General features: G+C 38.6%; 1 protein-coding gene across 1 annotated transcript in view; it reads left to right on the top strand.

Annotated features, from left to right (window-relative positions):
* Cnbd1 (cyclic nucleotide binding domain containing 1) overlaps positions 1-24733 on the top strand; it is a 371846-nt gene that overhangs the window by 288990 nt on the left and 58123 nt on the right. The gene's annotated exons all lie outside the window — the stretch shown is intronic.

The following is a 24733-nucleotide window of genomic DNA, read 5'->3' as shown; positions in this document are numbered from 1 at the left end:
TTAAATTAACTCAAAGGGACAGAATGCTTGGATCCCAAATTCTTAGTATTTCTGAGTTTCGTGGAGAATGTGCAACCTATGCTTGCTAAAATTTTATTCAAAGCAGAAGACTAATGCAAATTCGTGTGTCTCTTTCTAAAAGGTATACCTTTGGAATGGTATGTGCTGGTTTTCTTACCCTCCGTGGCATTCAAATACACCTCCCTGGAAGTTAAAGATCACTTAACAGCACCTATGAACTTTCAGTTGAAAATGTATTTGTCACTAGATATATGCCATGTATTTTCTTTCAAGTGTTTTGTTTTGCTTTGCTTTGTTTTGTTTTTCAAGACAGGGTTTCTCTGTGTAGCTTTAGCTGTCCTAGACTCACTTTGTAGACAAGGCTGACCTCAAACTCCCAGAGATCCACCTGCATCTGCCTCCCTGAGTGCTGGGATTACAGGGGTGCGCCACCGTGCTCAACCATGTTTTTTCTTTCAATAGTCATATTACTAGTGTACATAAATAACAGGGTCTTGTTTTACATAAATAAAAATGTCACATTACTGTCACTCGGGGCTTCCCTGAGAAACAGAACTAACTGAAGCTGTTGGTAGAAATGCTTCAGAGCTGGTCCATGACCAAAGATCTGAAAATCGTGAGTGTGTGAGTGTGTGTGTGTGTGTGTGTGTGTGTGTGTGTGTGTGTGTGTGCTGTGAATGCAGTGGGGGGGAATTTAGCAAGTTCTAGGCCATGAATATTTGAGAATCTGTTTCCTTCGTGAATGACAAACCATATGCCCCAGATTAAGGAGGGAGATAAAAATCAGAGCTACCAAAAAAAGAGAGAATTCACCCCTTATCTGTCTCTGCAGCACTGAGCAGACATAGGACCATTAAATTTTATCTTTTACCTTTGATGACTATGAGTTTTCCTTATTCATTCTTCTAATTCAGATGCTAATCCCTTTTATAGACATCCTAATGCACATACCTGGAAAGACTTTTCACCATACATCTGAGAATTCCTTAGCCCTGTCAAATTACACATAAAATTAATCATCAAACCCATGAATATCTTTCTTTCTAGCATGTGTTAGGATCTCTTTTGCCTCCTGGCAGATCAAATTTAAATAGATGGCATGGTGCAGGGATTAAATTGTTGGTGCACATGCTATTCATCTTCTAAAATTTATTCTATAGTTCATTTATTTTCAGACTGCTTTCGCAAGGCTACTGTCATGCTATTTACTTGATTCATTAGTCCCTAGGGAGGTGATGACTAGAAACTGTATTTTCCCAAATTTTATAAGGAAACAAAATAATAACTCTATGGCAGAATACATTTATATGTTTTCATTCTAAGTATTTTATGTTTTATTTCAAGAGAGTTAAAGGTACACCTAAAAAGCAAAAATAGTTCTAGTAAAGTAATGCGTGAAAGGAACATATTTACACATGGAAAGGGATCTTTAACACGTAGTTCGTGTGGATGTCTACTTGTCCTTGGGGCCTGGATGGTGCTGGGTATGGAACCTGGGGCTCTAAATAGAGTAGGCAAGTATTGTAGCACTGAGACACTATTCATCCCAAGTTTATTTCTTTAAAATTATTGTTCTAAATACAATTTGTTGTTTAACAGTTACAGTTAAGTCCACTTACACAATGTATGTGATCACCCTCACCCTGTACCATCTCACACACCCTCCAAACCCAGTCAAACTCAAGTTCTTTGAGCCTTACAGAAGGAAGTAGTATAAATACCCTATTAAGGGATGAGCATACAACCATCAGTTTATACTTTTTTATTTCACTTTTGTGTTCTCTTATACATTACATCCCAACTGCAGTTTCCTTTTCCTCCACAACTCCCAGTTCCTCACCATACCACCCCTCTCCCTCAGATCCACTCCTTCTATAAAATAAAATAAAATATAAAATAAAATTAGATTAAAAGTAAAAAGGCAAGCCTTCCAGGGATATCCACCAATCCCTGGCCTAACAAGATGTAATAAGTAGGCACAAACCCTTGTATTAGGCTGGACAAGGGCTACCCAGCAGAAGGGAAAAGGTTCCGAACACGAACATAGAGTCAGAGACATCCCAATTCCCAGTGTTGGGAGTCCAACAAGAATACCAAGCTATCCAAGCATAAAGCAGATACAGAAGACATAGCTCAGACCCACACGGGGTTGGGGTTTGTCCTTTCAGTCTCTGTGAGCCCTTATGAGTCCTGGTTATTTGGTTCTGTGGGCTGTGTTCTTGTGGTGTCCTCTTTCCCTGTAGGTCCTTCGGTCCTTCCTCTTCCTGCTCCCGTGAAGCTTCCCCTGGGTCTGCCTCGTGTGTCTGTGCATCTGCTACCATCAATTGCTGGTTGCTGCCTCTGCTAACAGTTAATTAGGCACCTATGTATGAGTATAGCAGAATTTTAGGAATTATTTCTCTGACTTTTCTTGGCAGTCACATTTGGTTCTATCCTGTGTCTCTGGGCTGTCTTGCCCCTGGTTCCTCGCAGTCCAAGCATTGTCATGCCTGAGCTATCTCCCTCATTTCAAGAGAGCTTCAACTTGGACCAATCATAGGTTGGCCACGCCCATGAGTTCTGCCCCACCTTTATCCCAGCACTTCTTGCAGGCAGGGCAGATTGTAGGTCAACGGTGTTGTGCTCAGTATATGTCCCAGTCAACTGCTCAGCGCCTTGTTTGGTCATGTAAGACAGTTCTGGCTTTGTGTCCTCCATTAGGAGGCTTCCCTAGGGTTGGTCCCATAGATTTCAGGGAGTTTACACTGCACTCGGTTTCTATATCGCCTTCCAAATGCCCTCTAATTTCAGTTGTCTCTCCAAGAGCTCTCTCTGTTCATCCCTTCCACACTCCCAACCCCATCACTCCTGTTCCCATGCCGTCCTGCTCCTAGTCCACTACAAAATCTGTTCTGTTTCTCCTTCTCACGGACTTCTATGCATCCTCCTTTGAGCTCCCCTTCTTCCTTAGCCTCTCTGGGTTTGTGGATTATAGCATGATTAGCGTTTAGTGAACAGTTAATGTTCACATATAAGTAAGTACATAATATGTTTGTTTTTCTGGCTTGGCATTATGCTATTTTTTTAATCATGCTATTTTTGGTAAACCAACTCTGCAGGTGACATGTTTACTCAGTCATTATCTAGGGCTGCTTTATTTCCCAATCATTTTGAAGATAATGCTTGTTAGAATTCTTGGCTGACATGCTCTGTCCAAACATTTTCCAGCATGTTCTCTCTTTGCCTTCTGCCTACTATAGCTCATAATAAGGCTTATTGATATATAATATTATTCATTAACTTCTCTACATAATGGGTCACTTTCTTTGTGCTGCTTCCAAAGCTTGTGTTTTGCATCCCGATGTTTCTATTTGTGGGTATCTTCAGTTTATTCCACTTGAAGTTCAATGAGTTTTCTCCTTATGAAGATGAATATTTCCATGATATTTCAGATATTTTCAGTTATTATCTCTGATCATCACTGGAGAATGGAAAATTCTTTTTATTTGTATATTTACTGATTCTCAGACACTTTTAAAAAGTCTGAGATGGTCTGTAATGTCAGTCACTAATATCAAGTTCTTTTTTCCCCCCTCCAAGACGGTGTATCTTTAGCTGTCTTGGACTCACTTGGAGGCCAGGGTGGCCTTGAAATCACAGAGATCTGCTGTCTCTGCCTCTCTGAGTGAGGAGTTACAAGCAAGAACCACCATGTCCAGCTTATTATCAAGTTCTTAAATACCATAATAACAGTGCATACTAGATTTTATAAGCAGAGATAATGCTGAGAATAGTTAATCCAGTAAAAAAGTTTTATGATTCTAAAATTTGGTCTACAAATGGTTTCTTTTGCTTGTATTTTATGATTTCTTTAATTATATGATGTTTTAATTAATTGTTTTTATTTTTTTACCTTAATTACATTTTATTCTCTTTGCATCCCAGCTGTAGCCCCCTCCCTCCTTCCTACCCTCATCTCCTCCCATGCCTTTCTCTAAATCCACTGATAGGAGAGGTCCTCCTCCCCTTCCATCTGACTCTAACTAAATCAGGTCTCCTCAGGACTGGCTGCTGTCCTCCTCTGTGGCCTAGCAGGGATGTTCCTCTGTTGGGGGGTGGGGGGAGGTCAAAGAGCCAGCCACTGATTTCATGTCAGAGACAGTCCCTGTTCCCCTTACTAGGGTACAAACTTCAATACTGAGCTGCTATGGGCTACATCCAAGCAGGCGTTCTATGTTATATCCATGCATGGTCCTTGGATAGAGAATCAGTCTCAGAAAAGACCCCTGAGCACAAATATATTTGGTCCTTGTGGAGCTCCTATCCTCCCCAGGTCTCTCTATTTCCCCCTTCTTTCTTATGATTCCCTGCACTCTGCTGAAGGTTTGGTTATGAGTCTCAGCATCTGCTTTGATACACTGCTAGGTAGTCTTTCAGAGGCCCTGTGTGGTAGGCTCCTGTCCTGTTTCTTGTTTTCTCCTACTTCTAATGTCTATCCCATTTGTCTTTCTAAGCGAGGATTGATCATTTTAATCTGGGTACTCTTTTTCCATTCATTTCTTAGATTACTGAAATCCTGAAATTTCTATTTAGTAAATTTTTTAATGTTTTTTTTTCTTTCTCTTCTTTTTTAAGTTTTTGGCTCTTTCTTTCTTTCTTTCTTTCTTTCTTTCTTTCTTTCTTTCTTTCTTTTTTTTCTTTTTCCTCTTCTTGAGACAAGGTCTCTGACTGTAGTCCTTGCAGTCCTGGAGCTCATTATGTAGATTAAGCAGGCTGGCTTTGAACTCATTTAGAGCATTCTGCCTCTGCCTTCATAATGCTGAGAATAAAAGCATGCATCACCATGCCTGTTTTTATTCTTAATATTACAATAAGATCAACTGATATGTGACAGCTTTTCTCTAGATTTGTGGATCCAGTTTATTTCTTCATGAAACACGAATTTCATAGATGATGTGATAGACTCAAATGATTTATGAATGTGAAATTCATAATCATCTAAAGGTCAAGTGACCCCAATGTTCTCTACAATAGAATCAGCTTCTTTCCTTCTTTTGCTTGTGTTTGCCTTCTCTCCTTCATTTATTTCCCCCTCCTCTTTTCCTCTCCTTTTATTCTTTCTTCTCTTCTTTTTCTTCTCCTTGTCCCCCTCTTCCTCATTTTTCATATCTCCTTATTTTTTTTCTGTTTTGGGCAGGATTTTCTATGTAGTCCAAGCTACCCGCTGTGACCTCAAGCCCCAGCACCCCAAGAACTGGGCTTGCAAGATCAGGCTACATGGCTAGAGAGCAGGTTTCCTCAAGCCCCAGCACCCCAAGAACTGGGCTTACAAGATCAGGCTACATGGCTAGAGAGCAGGTTTCTTCAAGCCCCAGCACCCCAAGAACTGGGCTTACAAGATCAGTCTACATGGCTAGAGAGCAGGTTTCTTCAAGCCCCAGCACCCCAAGAACTGGGCTTGCAAGATCAGTCTAAATGGCTAGAGAGCAGGTTTCTTTAGGGAAATGTGTAAAATTATTTGTTCTTCATTTCCCTTCTCTGCATAATTATAATTATATCAGAATCCTAACTACAGAGTGACTTTGTCAAGTGCCTGGCTGAATGGATTATCCCAGCAATAAAACAGAGTTTACATATTTCAAAATAAAAGTGAAGGTTTAAATGTTTCTTATTTTTCTTTCAAGATAATAAAAACAATTAATGTTAGACACTTTATCTTCCCTAAGATGATGATTAATGTCCAATAGTGCTTTTACCTACCATGATTCACCGGAGTGTTAAATCAATGGATTAAGGAAGCCAACCCCTACATATGTTGTTGAATTCAATATCTGATTCTGACTGTCTATCCCATAATTTAAAATACACCACCAAAGGACTTTGCTTTAAAAAATTATTACAAGCAGAGATATTACTGTTTTTATTGCTTTTGCAGATATAAAGCATTTTAGTACAATAATTAGTTCAAATGTAATCTCTATCTTTTGACGATTTTGACATTTCAGTCTTGTTAACACCTTAATGATAGATTTATTTTAGACAAGGGATTTTTGCTCTATAGGTTATATAAGCTATGGGTATTTTATTTTAATTTAGAAAATGCTTTGATGCTCAATAATTGAAATTATAGAAAATGAGAAATAATGAAAACTCCATTAATAAGAAATTCCGAAGCTATCATCAGAATATCTTGTTATTTAAATAAATAAAATATTGATCAGATATAAAAATCAGAGCAATCCCGAGGGTGGAGAAAATCTTTTATTTCTGATCTTAATTTTAGGTTAAAGTTAATATAAAATAAACTTTTTATGTGAAGTTTATGGTTCTATATACTTACACTGATAATAAAACTATTCATATACAAATATAATTTTATAAACATGTAATTGTAATTTATATTGTGATGGGTAGTATAAATTTTTAGCTCAAGAGCTGGAAATCAAGTCTCTAGGCTCACTTTTGATGGACTGCCTGTATTAAGATTAGCCTCTGTTTGAAACCAAGAGATGGTGGTGCTCTTGGGAGGCAGAGGTAGGTGGATTCTTGTGAGTTTGAGGCTAGTCGGGTCTATGAAGTGAGTACAGAACATCCAGGTTACACATGGAAATCCTGTCACACACGCCCCTTCCCACACACACTCACACACAGCAAAAACAAAAAATCCAAACAAACAACCAAAGCAACAAACACAAGGTTAGCCTCCAAAAATGTCTGTGTGATATTACTTTGATAAATTAATTGAGGTAAGGAGATGCACCGTAACTGTAGGTGAAACATTTTCTGGATGAGGAATTCTGAACTGCATGAAATGGACTGTGGAAGCTGAGCACTAGCGCACATGAATGTGTTGCTCCTCTTCTGAATGAGAACATGAGGTAACCAGTTCTCTCAAGCTTCTGCGTCTGTGTCTTCTCTCCCACGATGGACTGCATCCTAGAGTGGTGAGCCAAATAAACCCTATTTCCCATGACTTACTTTTTATCAAGATATTTTATCCCAACAACAGATGTCCTTCCTGTTTTCCTTTCTAAGTGAGGATTGATCATCTTACCCAGAGTCTTCCTTCTTGCTTAGCTTCCTTAGGTGTACATATTTTAGTATGTTTATCCTATATTATATGTCTAATATCCACTTATAAGTGAGTATATACCAAGTGTATCTCTCTGCTCTGGGATACTTCACTCAGGATGATCTTTTCTAGTTCCCACCTTTTGCCTATAAATTTCATGATTTCCTTGTTTTTAAGTGCTTTAATTGTTTTATTTATTGTTTAATTGTTTAATTTAGTATTCCGTTGTGTAAATGTACCACAATTTCTGTATCCATTCCTCAGTTGAGGGACATCTGGGTTGTTTCCAGGTTCTGGTTATTGCAAATAAAACTGCTATGAACATGGTTGAGCAAATGTCCTTGTTGTACACTTGAGCATCTTTTGAATATTTGCCTAAGAGTGGTATTGCTGGATCTTGAAGTAGCACTATTTCTAATTGTCTGAGAAAGAGCCAGATTGATTTCCAAGCTTCTTGAATATTGTGTTTTTATTATGTCATGTTTAAAATTTAGCTTGTTTATGTTATTTTGTAAATATTCCTCTAAATCCTTTGTAAAATGATCCATTCAAAAGGAAGAATTTAGACAACAGTTTGCCCAAGAATTATTTACTCTAAGAAAGATAACCAATGAAATGTCTTTTTTGTATGTAACGTACACTATTTTATATTACGTCACAGTGATCTTCTCTGATAGTTTTCTGATAAAACACTATATTGGTTGCTAATATTTAATATAATTCATTATCTTAGGAAATTATTTAATTGACTATAATGTGTATTGTAAGACAAAGGACAAAATTACTTTACTTACAGAATTATCCACATACAATAAACATAATTCAATTAAATTAATACTTTCTAAACGATGTTACTAATACAATTAACCTTAACAAATCAGCCACTGAGGATTTGAATTTGATTGCCTATACTTTCTTTCCTTTACAAATATTTTTATTACATTTTGAAAATGCCATTCTATGTACTTTGATCCTTTCTACCCTTATTGTTCCCCTTAATGCCTCTCATAAATTTTTCTTTCTTTCTTTCTTTCTTTCTTTCTTTCTTTCTTTCTTTCTTTCTTTGTTCTTTATTTCTTTTTTTCTTTTTTTATTATCATTATTATTTACAATTTATTCACTTTGCATCCCAATTGTAGCTCTCTCCCTCATTTCCTCCTGGTCCCACCCTCCCTCTCTCTTCTTACCCTGTCCCTCTCCTCTAGTCCACTGATAGGGGACCTTAGCCTATCATCAGGATTGCCTTTATCCTCTTCCTCTGTGGGTTGGCTAGGTCACCCCACCAGAGAGAAGTAATCCAGGAGCAAGCAACTGAGTTCATGCCAGAGATTGTCTCTTTTCCTATTACTAGGGAACCCACATGGAGACTGAGCTGTCTTTGGGTTACATCTAAGCAGAGGGTCTAGGTCCACTCTATGCATGGTCTTTGGTTGATGCATCAGTCTCTGCAGTGCCCCACTGGGTCCAACATTTTTGACTTTGTTGGTCTCTTTGCATGGCTCCTGTCCCCTCAGGATCCTTCTATATCCCCCTTCTTCCATAAGACTCCTTGTGATCTGTCCAAAGTTTGGCTGTGAGTCTCTGTATCTGTTTCAATCCCCTGCTGGGTGGAGTCTTTTAGAGGATATCTGTGGTAGGCTCCTGTCCTGTTCATTTCTTCTACCACTTCTGGTGTCTATCCTGAAACTAAATAATCCAATTGGAGAATGGTGTACAGAGCTAAACAGAATTCTCAACAGAGGAATATCAAATAGTGGAGAAACACTTAAAGAAATGCTCAATGTCCTTAGTCATCAAGGAAATGAAAATCAAAAATGACTCTGAGATTCCATCAGAGTGGGTAAGATTAAAACTCAAATGACAACACATGCCGGAGAGGATGTGGTAAAAGGGGAACCCTCCTCTGTTGCTGGTAGAAATGTAAACTTGTACAACTACTTCCTAAATCAATCTGGTGTTTTCTCAAAAAACTGGGAATAGTGTTAACTCGAGATCCAGCTATAGCACTCCTGGACATATATCTGAAACATACTACATGGACATTTGCTCAGCTTTGTCCATAGCAGCTTTTTTTGTAATAGCCAGAATCTGGAAACAATCTAGATGATCCTCAAAGAAGAATGAATTCATCAATTGTGGTACATTTATACAATGGAATACTACTCAGCTATTAAAATCAAGACAATCATGAAATTTGCAGGCAAATGGATTGAAGTAGAAAAGATCATCCTGAGTGAGGTAATCCAGAAAGACACACATGGTATATACTCACTTATAAGTGGACATTAGCCATATAATCTAAGATAACCATACTAAAATCTACAGACCAAAAGAAGCTAACAACTAGGAATACCCCAGGGAAGATGCTTAATTCTCCTTCATACCTATTCTTAACTTCCTATCTTCCAAACATTTTGTTCTCATTTATTGTTAAAATCATAACTCACCCACCACAATTAGTGCTGTTCATTTACTTCAAAATGTGGTTCCAAGATCCCTTTTTTGTCTGAAGAGAGTCATAGCGTGAGGGGCATCAATGGGCACAGGACCCAGCGAGGCATGCGAGTAACCAGGGCATACCTAAATTTACTAGCATTCCAGCATTGGGCAAAAAAGCAAGTATCATTACCACAATTACTTGGCTCTATCTGGCTAATAATGAATAAAAATGGGGGATATAGACAAACAGGTGTGGGCTTATAGGAAATATTATGAGAAGCCTTAACCCCTCATTGGAACATCCTGCGTCAGTTCTAGAACTAGCAGTGGTGGTGTCCAAAATGTGGGGTCATTCACTAGAAAGTGGTTGACCTACACACCTAAAGAATAGATTCTCTTCTGATAAGCCCTGTCTACAGCTTTTCAGTCAGGGGTGGTGGCTCATCAGCGCCTTGCTGCTTTATGTAAGAATCATGACTAGATTGATGTTGTGTAGATTTTCTGCACATTCAAAAGTAAACTGATCCTGTCATATCCAAGAGACTCTCTTTTCCTCTGGATACCCTGATGCTCGTCTCTTAAAATCTTTCCAGTCACTCTTCTGTGATGGACCTGAAGCTTGGGGGAAGGGTATGATTTAGCAGTCCCATTTCTGACCTACAGTGACTCTACAGCCACTTATTCTGTTCAGTTTAAAGTGTTTGGAATTTCAGTATTATCTATCATTTATTGCACAAACTCCTCTGTTGAGCTCTTAGAATGGCACTAATCTGTGGGTACAGAGTTCTGAATTTAGTGGACAATTTCATGTGATGCAAATTTAGCAAACTTGTAGTAGGTTCATCCCTGGAGCCCAAGATCTCCACAACCATGGATTCTTGGTAAGATTTTGCAGTACCAAGCATGTGTGTGTTGGGACTTATAGATAATCTGAAAGAAGTTGGTTATTCCCATTATATTCATACCAAGACAGTACCCATGGGCATATCTTGTCATACTGGGTATCATTTCAGTTCATAGGATTCACAACTGGATGAGACTGTTGATCTTTGTTCTATGAGAGATAGCCCGCAGGAAGATTTCTGGTAAGTATTGATGAGATATGTCCATGTACTGTTAACAATGTATTTTGGTGCCTTCACCAGTGAGGTCTTATTACTGGTTTTAGTAATAAGTTTTGCTGGGTGACCAAGAGCAAGGGGGGTAGCTTGTGTTTTTCTGGTGGTTTCCAGGATACCTCTGATCAAACACTTGAGGGGATTTATCACATACCTGGCAATGGGGTTTTATTTTGGCAACTTATGTGTTCTGGCATAAGCATAATAACTGATAGGATAACTTCAATTATACTATGTATATATTTATTAATACATATATAAATATTAAGCTGTATTATACATAAAGCTTATAGAATATTAGGTTTACACGTGTCTTTTTCAAACATGATTACATTTATTCCCTCCTCTGCCATCCTTTCCTGTTTTTATATTAATTTAACTATACCTTTTCATTATTCCTCTTTTCTTCATTATATCACTTGTGTTCTACTAGTCTCTCTCTGTTGTGTGACACTCTTGCTAAGGAGACATGAAGAAATGTTTATTCATCACAGACCAAAGTAGAAGTGCCACCAAAGTCTACATAGTGAATTAATGAGCCTGTTAGTTACTTACAGGAACTATGGGTGGGGTTCTTTTCTTTTTTTTTTTTTTTTTTTTTTTCAATGCAGTTTATTCAGGAACCTTGAACAATCATCTGACCCTGGGGAAAGCCAGCCCACAGCTTAAATAGCCTCTGGGTAGCCAACCCCAGCGTGCCACGTGGGCAATGCAGATAGGTCCACATACATGGAAGCAAGCCAGATCCTCAGCCTTAGCCAAATGTGGAGTTGTTTGTGACAGAGAGCACTCACCATCGGGAAGGTGGAAGGCGGAAACCAGCTCCATCTTTAAGGCACAACATTCCGCACCTCTCTGCAGTTCCCCCTTTTTGTTTTAGACGCATCAGGCAAGAGTAGAGGTCTGATCTCTGATATTAGAAATAAATTGGGACTTTGTACTGATGTTCATTTAGGTGTCATCCACCCAAAGAGCATCAGACCCGTCCGATACCTTTTTCTCAGAGGCGGGACCTGGGGCATCAACCCGCATGCAATCAGACATGCTCTTCTCTGGGTTGAAAGCGGCTGACCCTGAGTGCAGTGCTTAGCCTCACATCCTGAGCATAACATTTTAGCTTTTTATGGTAGCCAACCATGCTTGGGGAGACAGTCCTGCTTCAATGGCTGTAAAGGCCTGAATGGTCATGGCTGCATTACGCTGTTGTGAGACTCTAATCTTGCATATATACCACAGGCAAACCCAGGAGACCAACACCAGAAGGCCTGCTAACGCTCCCATGCCCGCCCATTCCTTCAGATGATTCATGGCTGCAGCAATCCATGATGGTAATCCTGTGGCTAGTCCTGCGTCCACTCTGGTAGAATTTACTGTGACAGTGGCCACTCTCAGCTGCTCCAAAGTAGTATCGAACTCTCCAGTCCAATTACCTAAAATATAGCTCGACAATTGTTTAGACAGATTTGCAGCACAGGAAAAATTCTCATGTTATATGCTAGTGACTCAAAGTCCAGCATATTTTCATTGACAGCCAAGTTGAGCCATTTGCCATAGGGTATCAATTTGCTCCTGCAAGAGGTCAATTCTCTGATTGAACACCATCAAGCCTCCTTTTAGTTGAGCTTTAATTCCTTTTTGTACATCTAAGGCATGAGCTACATTGGCTTAAAGATTATTCAGGGTCTGAGCAGTCTGCACAGTATGACTCATGGCTAATGCCGCGGTGGTAGCTCCAACAGCCGCCAATGAGATGGCAGTAACAATAGCGGCTGTAGTTCCAAGATCCCTTTTCTGTCTGAAGAGAGTCATAGCGTGAGGGGCATCAATGGGCACAGGCACCCAGCGAGGCATGCGAGTAACCAGGGCATACCTAAATTCACTAGCATTCCAGCATTGGGCAAAAAAGCAAGTATCATCACCACAATTACTTGACTCTATCTGGCTAATAATGAATAAAAATGGGGGATATAAACAAACAGGTGTGGGCTTATAGGAAATATTATGAGAAACCTTAACCCCCTCGTTGGAACATCCTGCGTCAGTTCTAGAACTAGCAGTGGTGGAGTCCGTGATCTGAGTAGGTTCAGCGCCAGATTGATTTCCAGAGTGGTTGTACAAGTTTACATTCCCACCAGCAGTGGAGAAGAAAATTTTTCTTCTTTCTTCTCATTAATAGTCTCCTTCCAGTTTCCTGGATTCTGCTTGGACTCCAAATTAAGTGCGAAACTATAAAGACGTGATGCAAACACCCACGTACAGTAAGAACACAAGACATTATTCTTTCTGCATCTGGATTATTTCACTCAGCATACATTGAAGAGTCCTGTGAGGCAAAGCTTAGAGGGCAGAAACTGGCTATTTGCTGACAAAATATTTCTTTATTTTTCCCAAGCACACTCGAAAGTGAATCTGCCAGCCTCTCTCAGTTATGTTGCAGTAATGTCACTGACACTGAGTAGCAGCATAGAAGGAACTTATTACTATTTGGCCATGAAACATATGGTCTTCCATGATCTCACTCAGCATCTGGAAATGAAGTTCTCCAAAACAGAATTAGAGGACAGTGGGAATTTGAAGCCTGGAATTTTTTTTTTTTTTTTTTTTTTTTTTTTTTTTTTTTTTTGATGAAGCTGTCCAGCAGAATAGCTCATCTGGGAACATCTGTATTGAACTTTGTTTAAGTGGAACAAATAAACTTGATTAAATTAAGCATCTAAGGATTTGGTGGGTTTGTTATAGCAACTGGAAAGCACTACCCTGAGTCATACAGCTGACAAAAGTGCAAGATTTTGAGGCAATCTTTACAAGGCAACAATTTTCCAATTAAAACATATAACAAGTATGTTTTAAATGACTTTTTAACATTTAAAAATATTTCACCTAAAAGAACTTGATATCTACTACACACACACCCACACACAAAAAAAATATGTGTATAAAGAAGATATATCCTAATTGTCTGAGAAAGCGCCAGATTGATTTCCAAAGTGGTTGTAAAAGTTTACATTCCCACCAGCAATGGAGGAGGGTTCCTCTTTCTCCACATCCTCTCCAGCCTTTGTTGTCACTTGAGTTTTTGATCTTAGCCATTCTGATGGGTGTAAGGCGAAATCTCAGGGTTGTTTTGATTTTGATTTGCATTTCTCTGATGACTAAGGATTTTGAGCACTTCTTTAAGTGTTTCTCTGCCATTCTGTGGTCCTCTATTGAGAATTCTCTGTTTAGCTCTGTACCCCATTTTTTAATTGGATTGCTTGATTTTTTGCTTTTTAACTTCTTGAGTTCTTTATATATTCTGGATATTAGCCCTCTGTCAGATATAGGGTTGGTGAAGATCCTTTCCCAGGCTGTAGACTGTCGTTTTGTTCTGATGACAGTGTCCTTTGCTTTACAGAAGCTTTTCAGTTTCATGAGGTACCATTTATTGATTGTTGATCTTAGAGCCTGTGCTGTTGGTGTTCTGTTCAGGAAGTTGTCTCTTGTGCCAATGAGTTCTAGGCTGTTCCCCACTTTTTCTTCTAACCGATTTAGTGTGTCTGGTTTTATGTTGAGGTCTTTGATCCACTTGGACTTTAGTTTTGTACAAGGTGGTAAATATGGATCTATTTTCATTTTTCTACATGTAATCATCCAGTTGGACCAGCACCATTTGTTGAAGATGCTGTCTATACCACTCCTAGGCAAATATCCAAAATATGCTCAAGTATACAACAAGGACATTTGTTCAACCATGTTTGTAGCAGCTTTATTTATAATAACTAGAACCTGGAAACAATGCAGATGTCCCTAAATGGAAGAATGGATACTGAAATTGTGATACATTTGCACAATGGAATACTACTCAGCAATTAAAAACAAGGAAATCATGAAATTTGCAGGGAAATAGTGGTATCTAGAAAAGATCATCCTGAGTGAAGTATCCCAGCTGCAGAAAGACACACACTATATATACTCACTTATAAGTGGACCTATAAGATAGGATAAACATACTAAAATCTTTACACCTAAAGAAGCTAAACAAGAAGGAGGACCTGGGGTAGGATGATCAATCCTCACTTAGAAAGACAAATAGAATGGACATGGAAGTAGGAGAAAACAAGAAACAGGACAGGAGCCTACATAGAGGGCCTCTGAAAGACTCTACCCAGCAAGGTATCAAAGCAGATGCTGAGACTCATAACCAAACCTTGGGCAGAATGCAGGGAATCATATGAAAGAAGGGGGATTTAGTAAGACCCGGAAAGGACAGGAGCTCCACAAGGACCAAATATATCTGGGCACAGGGGTCTTTTCTGAGACTAATTCTCAATCCAAGGACCATGCATGTCTATAACCTAGAACTCCTGCTCAGAAGTAGCCCATGACAGCTCAGTATCCAGGTGGGTTTTCCCAGTAAGGGGAACAGGGACTGTCTCTGACATGAACTCAGTGGCTGGCTCTTTGATCTGCCTCCTCCACCTTTACCGGAAGGAGGAGCAGCTTTGCTATGCCATAGAGGAAGACAATGCCACCAGCCTTGATGAGACCTGATAAACTAGGGTCAGGTGGAAGGGGAGGAGGACCTCCCTTATCAGTGGACTTAGAGAAGGGCAGAGAGGAGATGAAGGAGAGTGGGTGGGTTTGGGAGGGTATGAGGGAGGGGGCTAGAGCTGGAATACAAAGTGAATACACTGTAATTAATATAAAAAATTAAAATTTGGGAAAAATATATTGTTTCTGAGCATGTTGTATGGGTAGTATTGTGAAAAGAGCCCCATATTTTTGAAAGTTTCCACTATAAAAATACAACATTAAAAATAACTTTCCATTTAGCACCACATTTCCATGAACAAAGAAAAACGAGGTATGTAAAATATCTTATATTGCGTCTGTGAAAAAAGAGGAATTTTAGCACATTTAAAAATTAAAGGAAATATCTCAATATTTAAAATTAATATCAATGACTACCTTAAAATTTGACTAGCAATAGTAAATAAAAATTAACCAAAAATATTTGCAGATAATGTTAAAATTTATTTTAAATAAAATTCATAGTGGCATATTTTTTCTTTTCTTTTTTTTTCTTTTCCTTTTCTTTTTCCTTTTCTCTCTAATCTGGCTTAGGTGCTTCATCTTGACCAAACAATAGAGCCTGATGTAGTCAGTGAAGTCATCAGTCAATCAGTATTTCCAGTACTGATTCTTGTTCATTAGTGGCATCATTTAGAGTGATAAAGCTTCTTTCTCCCTACTACATAGCAAAAAGTATATGTTTTCTGTAACCAGCATAAAATAAAATTTAAAAAACTCTCATTTTTCTCCCAAAGTGTATATATCAGTTTATTTGTTTTCATTTGTTTATTTTTAAATTTAAATTTTATTTATATAATTATTTATTATAATTTATTCACTTTGTATCCCCTCTGTAGCCTCCTCCCTCTTCTCCTCCCAGTCCCACCCTCCATCTCTCTTCTCCCCCTGTGCCCTTTCCCTAGTCCCCTGATAGGGGTGGTCTGCTCCCCTTCTATCTGACCTTAGCCTATCAAGTTTCCTCAAGCCTGGCTCTATCACCTTCCTGTCTGGACTGGCAAGGTTGCATCCCCCCCAAGGGGAGGTGATCAAAGAGATGGACACTGAGTACATGTCTGAGACAGCCCCTGTACCTCTTACTAGGGAACCCAGTTGGAAACTGAGCAGCCAATGGGTTTCCTTTGAACAGGGGTTTTAGGTCCTCTCCATGCATGGACCTTAGTTGGAGTATTGGTCTCTGCAGAGGCCCCTGGGCCCAGGTTTTTTGTTCTGTTGTTCTCCTTGTGGAGTTCCTGGAGCTCCTCCAGGTCTTTCTATCTCCCTCTTCTTCCAAAAGGATTCTGGCACTCTGCCCAAAGTTTGGCTATGAATCTCAGTATCTTCTTCCATACCCTGGTGGGTAGAATCTTTCAGAGGTCTTCTGTGGAAGGCTCCTGTCCTGTTCCTTGTCTTCTCCTACCCCCAATGTCTATCCTGTTTGTCCTTCTGAATGAGGATTAATCACAGTGGAATGACAGAGTAACAAATAGTTGTAAATTTCAACACTGTGCTCTAGGATATAATTCTATACTCATCATGGCCTATAGAACTGTATACAATATTTTTTTTCTGTTTCAAACATCTCTCTATTCCTCTCTGAGGATATATACAGACTTTCAAAACTAGATATCAGACAAAAAATAATCCAATAAAAAAATCTAGTATATAACCTAAGTACGTATTGGTTTTTTAAATGTTTTGATGTTTTAGGGTAACTTTGATGATTTTTTTTCTTTATAATAACAATTATTATAATGGAAATAAATATTATTATTATTTATTACAATTTATTCACTTTGTAGCCCTGCTGTAGCCCCCCCCCCATCTCTTCCTAATCCTCCTCTCCCACTACCTCCCCCCTCATGTCCCTCACCTAGTCCACTGGTAGGGGAGGTCCTCCGCCCCTACTATCTGACCCTAGCCTATCAGGTCTCTTCAGGATTGCCTGGATCCTCTTTCTCTGTGGTCTGGCAAGGATACCTTGCCAGAGAGAGGTGATCCAAAAACAGGCAATCAAATTCATGCCAGTGACTGCCCCTGCTTTTCTTACTAGAGAATCCCCCCCATAGAGACAGAGCTGCTCATTGGCTACATCTGAGTATTTGGGGGGGGGTGCTAAATCCTCTCTATGCATGGTCCTTGGTTGGAGTATCAGTATCTGATCCCCCTGGGTCCAGAATTTTTGTCTCTGTTGGCCTCCTTGTGGAGCTCCTGTCCCCTCCAGGTTTTGCTCTCTCCCCTTTCTTCCATAAGATTTCCTGTCCTCTGCCCAAAGTTTGACTATAGTCCTAAAGAAGATAACTAACAAGGAGAACCCTAGAACCCTAGGCTTAATCTTCATTCCAAAGGGCAAACACAATAGACATCTGAAGTAGGAGAAGACAGGGAACAGGATAGGAGCCTTCCACTGAGGACCTCTGAAAGACTAACCAGTAGGGTATGGAAGCAGATGCTGAGACTAGTAGGTATTTCTTTTTTTTAACTTTTATTAATTACACTTTATTCACTTTGTGTCCCCCCATAAGTCCCTCCCTCCTCCCCTCCCATGCCACCTTCTCTCCCCCTTCTTCATGCATGCCCCTCCCCAAGTCTACTGATAGGGGAGGTCCTCCTCTCCTTCCTTCTGATCTTAGTCTATCAGATCTTATCAGGAGTGACTGCATTGTCATCTTCTGTGGCCTGGTAAGGGAATCTTATGTAAGAAGTGGGAAATAGTAAGATCTGGAGAGGACAGGAACTCCACAAGGAGAGCAACAGAATCAGAAAATTTGAACACAGGGATCTTCCCAGAGACTCATACTCGTAGGTATTTCTTAAGAGAAGATGTACAAGAAGACAGGAGGGATGTCTCAGTGTTAAAGCATTTACTGGACAAATATGAAGAGCTGTTTGGACATGTTTAATCCATATAACCTGGTCTCAATATGGCATGTATATAAAGCTTATAAAGGATTATAAGATATCCTTATGAAGGAGGGGATTCTCTGTGGTACAGACTGTGCCTGATGAGGCAACCAGCTTTGTGGACTCCTATTTCAGCTTCTCCAGCAGGAAGATGGCCATTGTTGAGTACTCAGTACTTGCCATGTCCTGAGGGTTTATTTGACTGACAAAGCAGATCACCTTGCACCAAATAGGTAAGATGAGGAGTCATGCTGTGTTTTAGATGTGAGAGGACAATAATCTCAACCTTCCAAAATAGAATGAATATAGAAAGAAACTATGAAAAGACAAAAGAAACAAAGTCCCCAGAAAGTCATGGCTAGGAAATCCAATCTGTGCATCACCCACTATCCTAACACAGAAATAATGAACTACCATTCTCTTTTGATCTAAAGAAACATGATAAACTTATTTTCAGGGGGAAACACTGGTGAAAATGAAAGGGCTTTGTACTATTTTCAGAGAAAAGATGACACTTCTCTTGGGGGAAAAGACCATGAGGGCTTTACTATAAAAGAAATAAACCATGAACTTAAGGACAAAGAAAACCATGACTTCATGTTTAAAAGAGTAAAATGAAAATATATATGTTTATATATATACATAATGGTAAAATATATGGAATCAAAGATTGCAATAGTAATAAACAAGACTGAAGAGGAAATGGAAACTTTATAAATACCTAAGTCTATTGTTATCAAGATTCAGGGAATCAAGATCAATAAGGTCTCTCAAGACCTGTACTAGATTGTACATATGACCAACACCATCATGTTTAGAAGAACAGATCTATATTATTTTCGTTAACAAAATTAACTGGGCACAGGGTCTTTTCTGAGACTGACATTCAACCAAGGACCATGTATGGATATAACCTAGAACCTCCACTCAGATGTAGCCTGTGGTAGCTCAGTAACCAATTGGTTTCCCAAAGTGAGGGGAACAGGGACTATTTCTAACAGGAACTCGATGACTGGCTCTTTGGTCTCCCCACCCCCGAAGGGAGGAGCAGTCCTTTTAGGCCACAGAGGAGGGCTTTGCAGCCAGTCCTGAAGATACCTGATAAAACAGGATCAGATGAATGGGGAGGAGGTCCCCCCCATCAGTGGACTTGGAAAGGGGCACGGTGGAGATGAGGGAGGGAGGGAGGGAGGGACTGGGAGGGAATGAGGGATCGGGACACGGCTGGGATACAGAGTTAATAAAATGTAACTGATAAAAAAAAATAAAATAAAAAAAAAAAGAAAAAAAAAACAAAATTAAGTGAGATGTTAGTTTTGTGGAGATGTGCAGAGAGCATATTTCTTCATCTGGATTAGATATTTTGTAAATACGCTACAATACTATAGAATGCATTAGATCAGGATTAAGTATCAGAGTTTAGCTGAGTGAAATAAAATAAAATTCCTAACAAGGCAATATACTTCGAAATGCCAAGTAAATGGAGCCCTAACTCTTATCAAAATAGACATTTAAATCCAGTAAGGCTGAGGGACTGCAAACTAAATAGAAGTATCATAAGACAAATTTACCTGCGGAAGGATCTATCATGCAACCTACTGGTTCCACTTCAGCCTTACAGATATTTCATTTTCTATAAATTTTGGGGTGATACATATATACTATTTCCTTCAGAGATGCTAAATTTACTTGCTGTAGCATTAGACAATTTATGCAAGTGGGAGGAATAAACACATACCCTTGAAATGTTTGACCTTCTTCAGTTTCCTTACTTTTTTCATTGTCTGTTGCTTTATCTGTCATCTTGACCCGATCCTCAAATAAAGGGAATTCCCCTAATCACCAATTATTGTTTCTGTAATGGTGGCTGGCATAAAACCCATGCACATTTTATCCTTGGAAATCTTGATATATGACGCAACCACAAAATATAATTTATATCCCCAGATTACAGATACTTTACAAAAACCTACAATATCTCTTTCTTTGATTAGTGATCCAGGCATGATACAGTGTAATGTCTGAGAATCTATAGCCTTCAGAATTAAAAAAAAAATCCATTATGTTTTCCACTACTAGATTGCCATGCAGTTATGGTCATGGCTTGATTTCTGAGGAAATCACCAATTTATAAGAAACTTACTCAATTTTCACTGATTAGATACATTAGTATAGTTTTATTATAGTTTGGATTATAACTGTAGATGAATACCTTCTGGAAGCATTGTTATACTAATTTTGCATGATTTTAATATCCCTTTGTATTATCTGGAGACATTTATGCATTTCTGTACAGATTTTGAGAGAATTTGAAAATTGCATTTTCTTTTCATCTTTAGAGCCACCCAACATCACATTTCTGAACTGAAACATACTTTGAACTCAATCTTTTGGAGAAAATAGACCTGGAAAGAAAATAAAAGTTCCAAAGTTTTCCACAAACTTGTTTATAAGCTATCTTCTTGATTTTTATCTGGAATACAATTCATATTTCTCCGAACCTATCTGATTGTTGCATGCTTGACCTGCATTGAAACATACATTGTACTGGTCCATTTCAACCCTGAAAAATGCTCTTCAACATGTTTTCATTCTGTTGTGTATATTTCCCTAAAATAATATATTGTTTTACATAATCAACCTTGTAAAATTATCTAATCAATTCTCCTTTTGTTTCATTTAAAGTCCATCATTTATCATCACAGGTTTTAGGAGGACTATGGGCTGGCTATAATTCCTTTTCTAGAACTTTAAAATTGCCATGTCATCCTTGCTTCCTGCATTAGGCAGCAAATGCATTTTGCCTAAGGCTTCTCCATGCTTTTGAAAACTTTCTCTGTGACTTATTGGGCTTTAACTCTATTGTTAGGACTCTTTTCCACACTAAGAGAGGCAGTAAATCTAAACCAAACATACAGATAATGCAGCCACAACTTTTAGACCTATATATTATGTGAAAAAGAATACTTCCTTATTTTCAACTGTCAAGAGATTTTTTATATCATTTTCTTCTTTTCATTTATTTGTCTATCATCTGTCTATCTATCCATCCATCCATTCATCCATCTATCTGTGTGTCTATCCATCCATTCATCCATCCATCTATCTATTGTCAATCTATCTATCATCTACCTACCTATTTATTTATTGAGATTGCATCTCTCTATATAGTTCTGCTTGTCTTAGAACTCACTGGAAAGACCATGCTAGCTTCAAAGTCAGAGATATCTGCCTGCCACTGCTTTCTAAGTCCTGGGATTAAAGGCAAATTTTACCATGCCTGGTCGAAACTATCTTTCTTTAATGCTTAATTTAATTGAACCAGGTTTTCCCCTATTGTAATTATTTAATTCATTGCAATGGACCACTCCATTCTGGTTTTGTATCTTATTTTTAGTTATCTAGTCATTTAACAGGTAAAGATTAATATATAATGATTAAACTGGGTACAATGGTTCACGCCTATAATACTAACACTCAGGAGATGGATTTCAGAAGATTATGCATTTAAAACAGCGTGAGCTATATAGATAATTTGAGCAATGTACCAAGACCCTATGTGAAAGAGGGAAAACAAACTAAGATTTTATTTTTATTATTGATGTGTTTATTTTATACATAGATGTGAAGTTTGGAATTTAAAAAACAAGGATTTAAAAACAACTTTTCTGCTTTGAGCAATGTTTGCATTAGGTATCACAGAAGTGAGTGATTGTATTATTTTAAGTTAATTTATTATCCTTCCTGAATCCTCTCCTCCTCCCCATGCTTTTGTTTTTCATCAGTGAATTAGACTCTTAATAGAAGACACACATTTATAGAAGAAAAAAGTTTGATTTTTGTTTTTAAAGTCTTAGCTTTAAAATAAACTGCAAGGACTTCATATATATTCTGTTTTATCTTGGATAATACTTAAATCTGCTCTAAACTGTATCATTTTTGCCTGGCCTAGTGAGATGTTCCTGTATCTTGTAGAAGTGGCAGGATTAGAAATTCAAGGTTTGTTTATACTACATATAAAACCCTGTCATGTCATAAGCAAAACATTGGACCAGAAGTAACATTCCATATTTTCCATACATGAATCTAAATCATACTTTGTAAAAAAAAAAAAAAAGCTGTTCTAAACTATTCTTGGCATGTTAATGGTTGATATGTGCTAGTGATACAAAGATTGTATGACTTAGATCATGGTTTCTGGAACAGAGACGTTAGTAGAATTTACAATGATTTTAAAACTCATCTATCGAGGAAGTAGTCAAATATTAGAACCATTGAGTTTAACTTGAATAACCTCAGCGATCCTTTATTTACACAAAGCATTTTCCATATGCACTTTTCTAAACAGTAAAAGTGATGTCAGAAAAGTATTGCTGGCAAGACACAATTGAGTGCATTATGAGGGAAACAATATTTGGAGCTACAAAATATGTGTCAACATGATAATTACGTGCTTATAGGACTGATAAAACCACCTTACAGAGAATAGTTTCCAAAAAAAAAAAAAATCTGAACTGGACCCTACTTCCCTTTAGTTTTTGTCTCAGAGTGAATATAGGATTCCTATAAGCCCTGCAAGCTTCCCATTAATTGCCCATACATTTAGGTACATCTTCCACCTATTCAAACAGACACCGTTTTCCTGGTTTCTTATTCAGAACACCATTGAGAAACAGCTCCAAACCAAATTGGTGGAATAGTTTCTCTGTGACATGTAACATTAAATTGCTGAAAGATTCTACCATTCTTGAGTAGAAAACTACTAAGTATTGCAATGTCTAGTTATATCATGGGCACATAAAAATCACAGGGAAGTCTTTATTTAGGTATTGGTAGAAAAATATCAGCTGTTAAAATGCATTGATTATCTCTGCAGCCACTATTAAGGGAGAAAACAAGGAACAGGACAGGGGCTTACCACAGAGCACCTCTGAAAGATTACCCAGCAAGGTATCAAAGCAGATGCTGAGACTTACAGCCAATTTTTGGATAGAGTGCAGGGAATCTTAGGAAAGAAGGGGGAGACAAAAGATCTGGAGGGTCCTCTTTCTTGTTTATCTTCTTTAGTTGTACATATTTTAGTATGTTTATCCTATCTTATAGGACTATATAAGTGAGTATATACCATGTGTGTCTTGCTGCTCCTGGGATACCTCACTCAGGATGATCTTTCCTAGATCCCACCATTTGTCTGTAAATTTCAAGATTTCCTTGTTTTTTAATTGCTGAGTAGTATTCCATTGTGTAAAAGTACCACAATTTCTTTATCCATTTCTTCATTGAGGAACATCTGGGTTGTTTCCAGGTTCTGGCTATTACAAATAAAGCTGCTACAAACATAGTTGAGCAAATGTCCTTTTTGTGTACTTGAGCATCTTTTAGATATATGCCTAGGAGTGGTATAGCTGAGATAAACAAGAAAGAAGACCCGGGGTAAGTTGATCAATCCTCATTTAGAAAGACAAATGGGATGGACATGGGAAGTAAGAGAAAACAAGCAACAGGACAGGAGCCTACTGCAGAGGTCCTCTGAAAGACTCTACCTAGCAGTGTATCAAAGCAGATGCTGAGACTCATAACCAAACCTTTGGTAGAGTGCAGGGAATAATATGATAAAAGGGGGAATTTGTATGACTGGGAGAGGACAGGAGCTCCACAAGGACAAAATATATCAGGGCATGGGGGTCCTCTATGAGACTGTTTCTCCAACCAAGGACCATGTATGGATATAACCTAGAACCCCTGCTCAGATGTAGCCCATGGTAGCTCAGTATCCAAGTGGGTTTTTCTAATAAGGGGAACAAGAACTATTTCTGACATGAACTCAAGGACTGGCTCCTTTACCTCCCCTGTCCCCAAGGGAAGAACAGCCTTGCTAGGCCACAGAGGAGGACATTGCAGCCAGTACTGAAGATACCTGATAAGCTAGGGTCAGGTGGAAGGGGAGCAGTTGCTCCACTAGCAGTGGACTTGGAAAGGGACAGGGAGGAGATGAGGGAATGAGGGTGGGATTGGGAGGGAATGAGGAAGGGGGCTACAGCTGGGATACAAAGTAAATAACCTGTGATTAATATCTAAAAAATAAAAATAAAAAGAGAGAGACTTGAAGGGACAGGAGCTCCACAAGGAGAGCAACAGAACCAAAAATCAGGACACAGGGGTCTTTTCTGAGATTGATATTCCAACCACAGACCATTCATGGAGATAACCTAGAATCCCTGCACAGTTGTAGCCCATGGCAGCTCAGTGTCCAAGTGGGTTTCCTAATAAGGGGAACAGGGGCTATCTCTGACATGAACTCAGTAGCTGGCTATTTGATCACCTTCCCCTGAAGGGGGAGCAAACTTACCAGGCCAAAGAGGAAGACAGCTAGTCCAGATGAGTGAGACCTGATAGGCTAGAGTGTGATGGAAGGGGAGGAGGACCTCCCCTGTCAGTGGACTTGGGGAGGGTCATGGGAAGAGAAGAGAGAGGGAGGGTAGGACTAGGAGGAGACAAGGGAGGAGGCCACAGTTGGGATATAAAGTGAATAAATTGTAATTAATAAAACTAAATTAAAAAATGTAAAATAAAAAACAAGATACAATAAAGTAAGTATATGAAAATATGAAAAAATATTTGAAGAAAAAAACATAAACATGTTTAAGCCTCT

This window comes from Meriones unguiculatus, chromosome 6 (genome assembly GCF_030254825.1).
Source record: "Meriones unguiculatus strain TT.TT164.6M chromosome 6, Bangor_MerUng_6.1, whole genome shotgun sequence".
Lineage (NCBI taxonomy): Eukaryota > Metazoa > Chordata > Mammalia > Rodentia > Muridae > Meriones > Meriones unguiculatus.
Note: the sequence above shows the minus strand (reverse complement) of the source record. Positions and strands in the feature narration are given on the sequence as shown.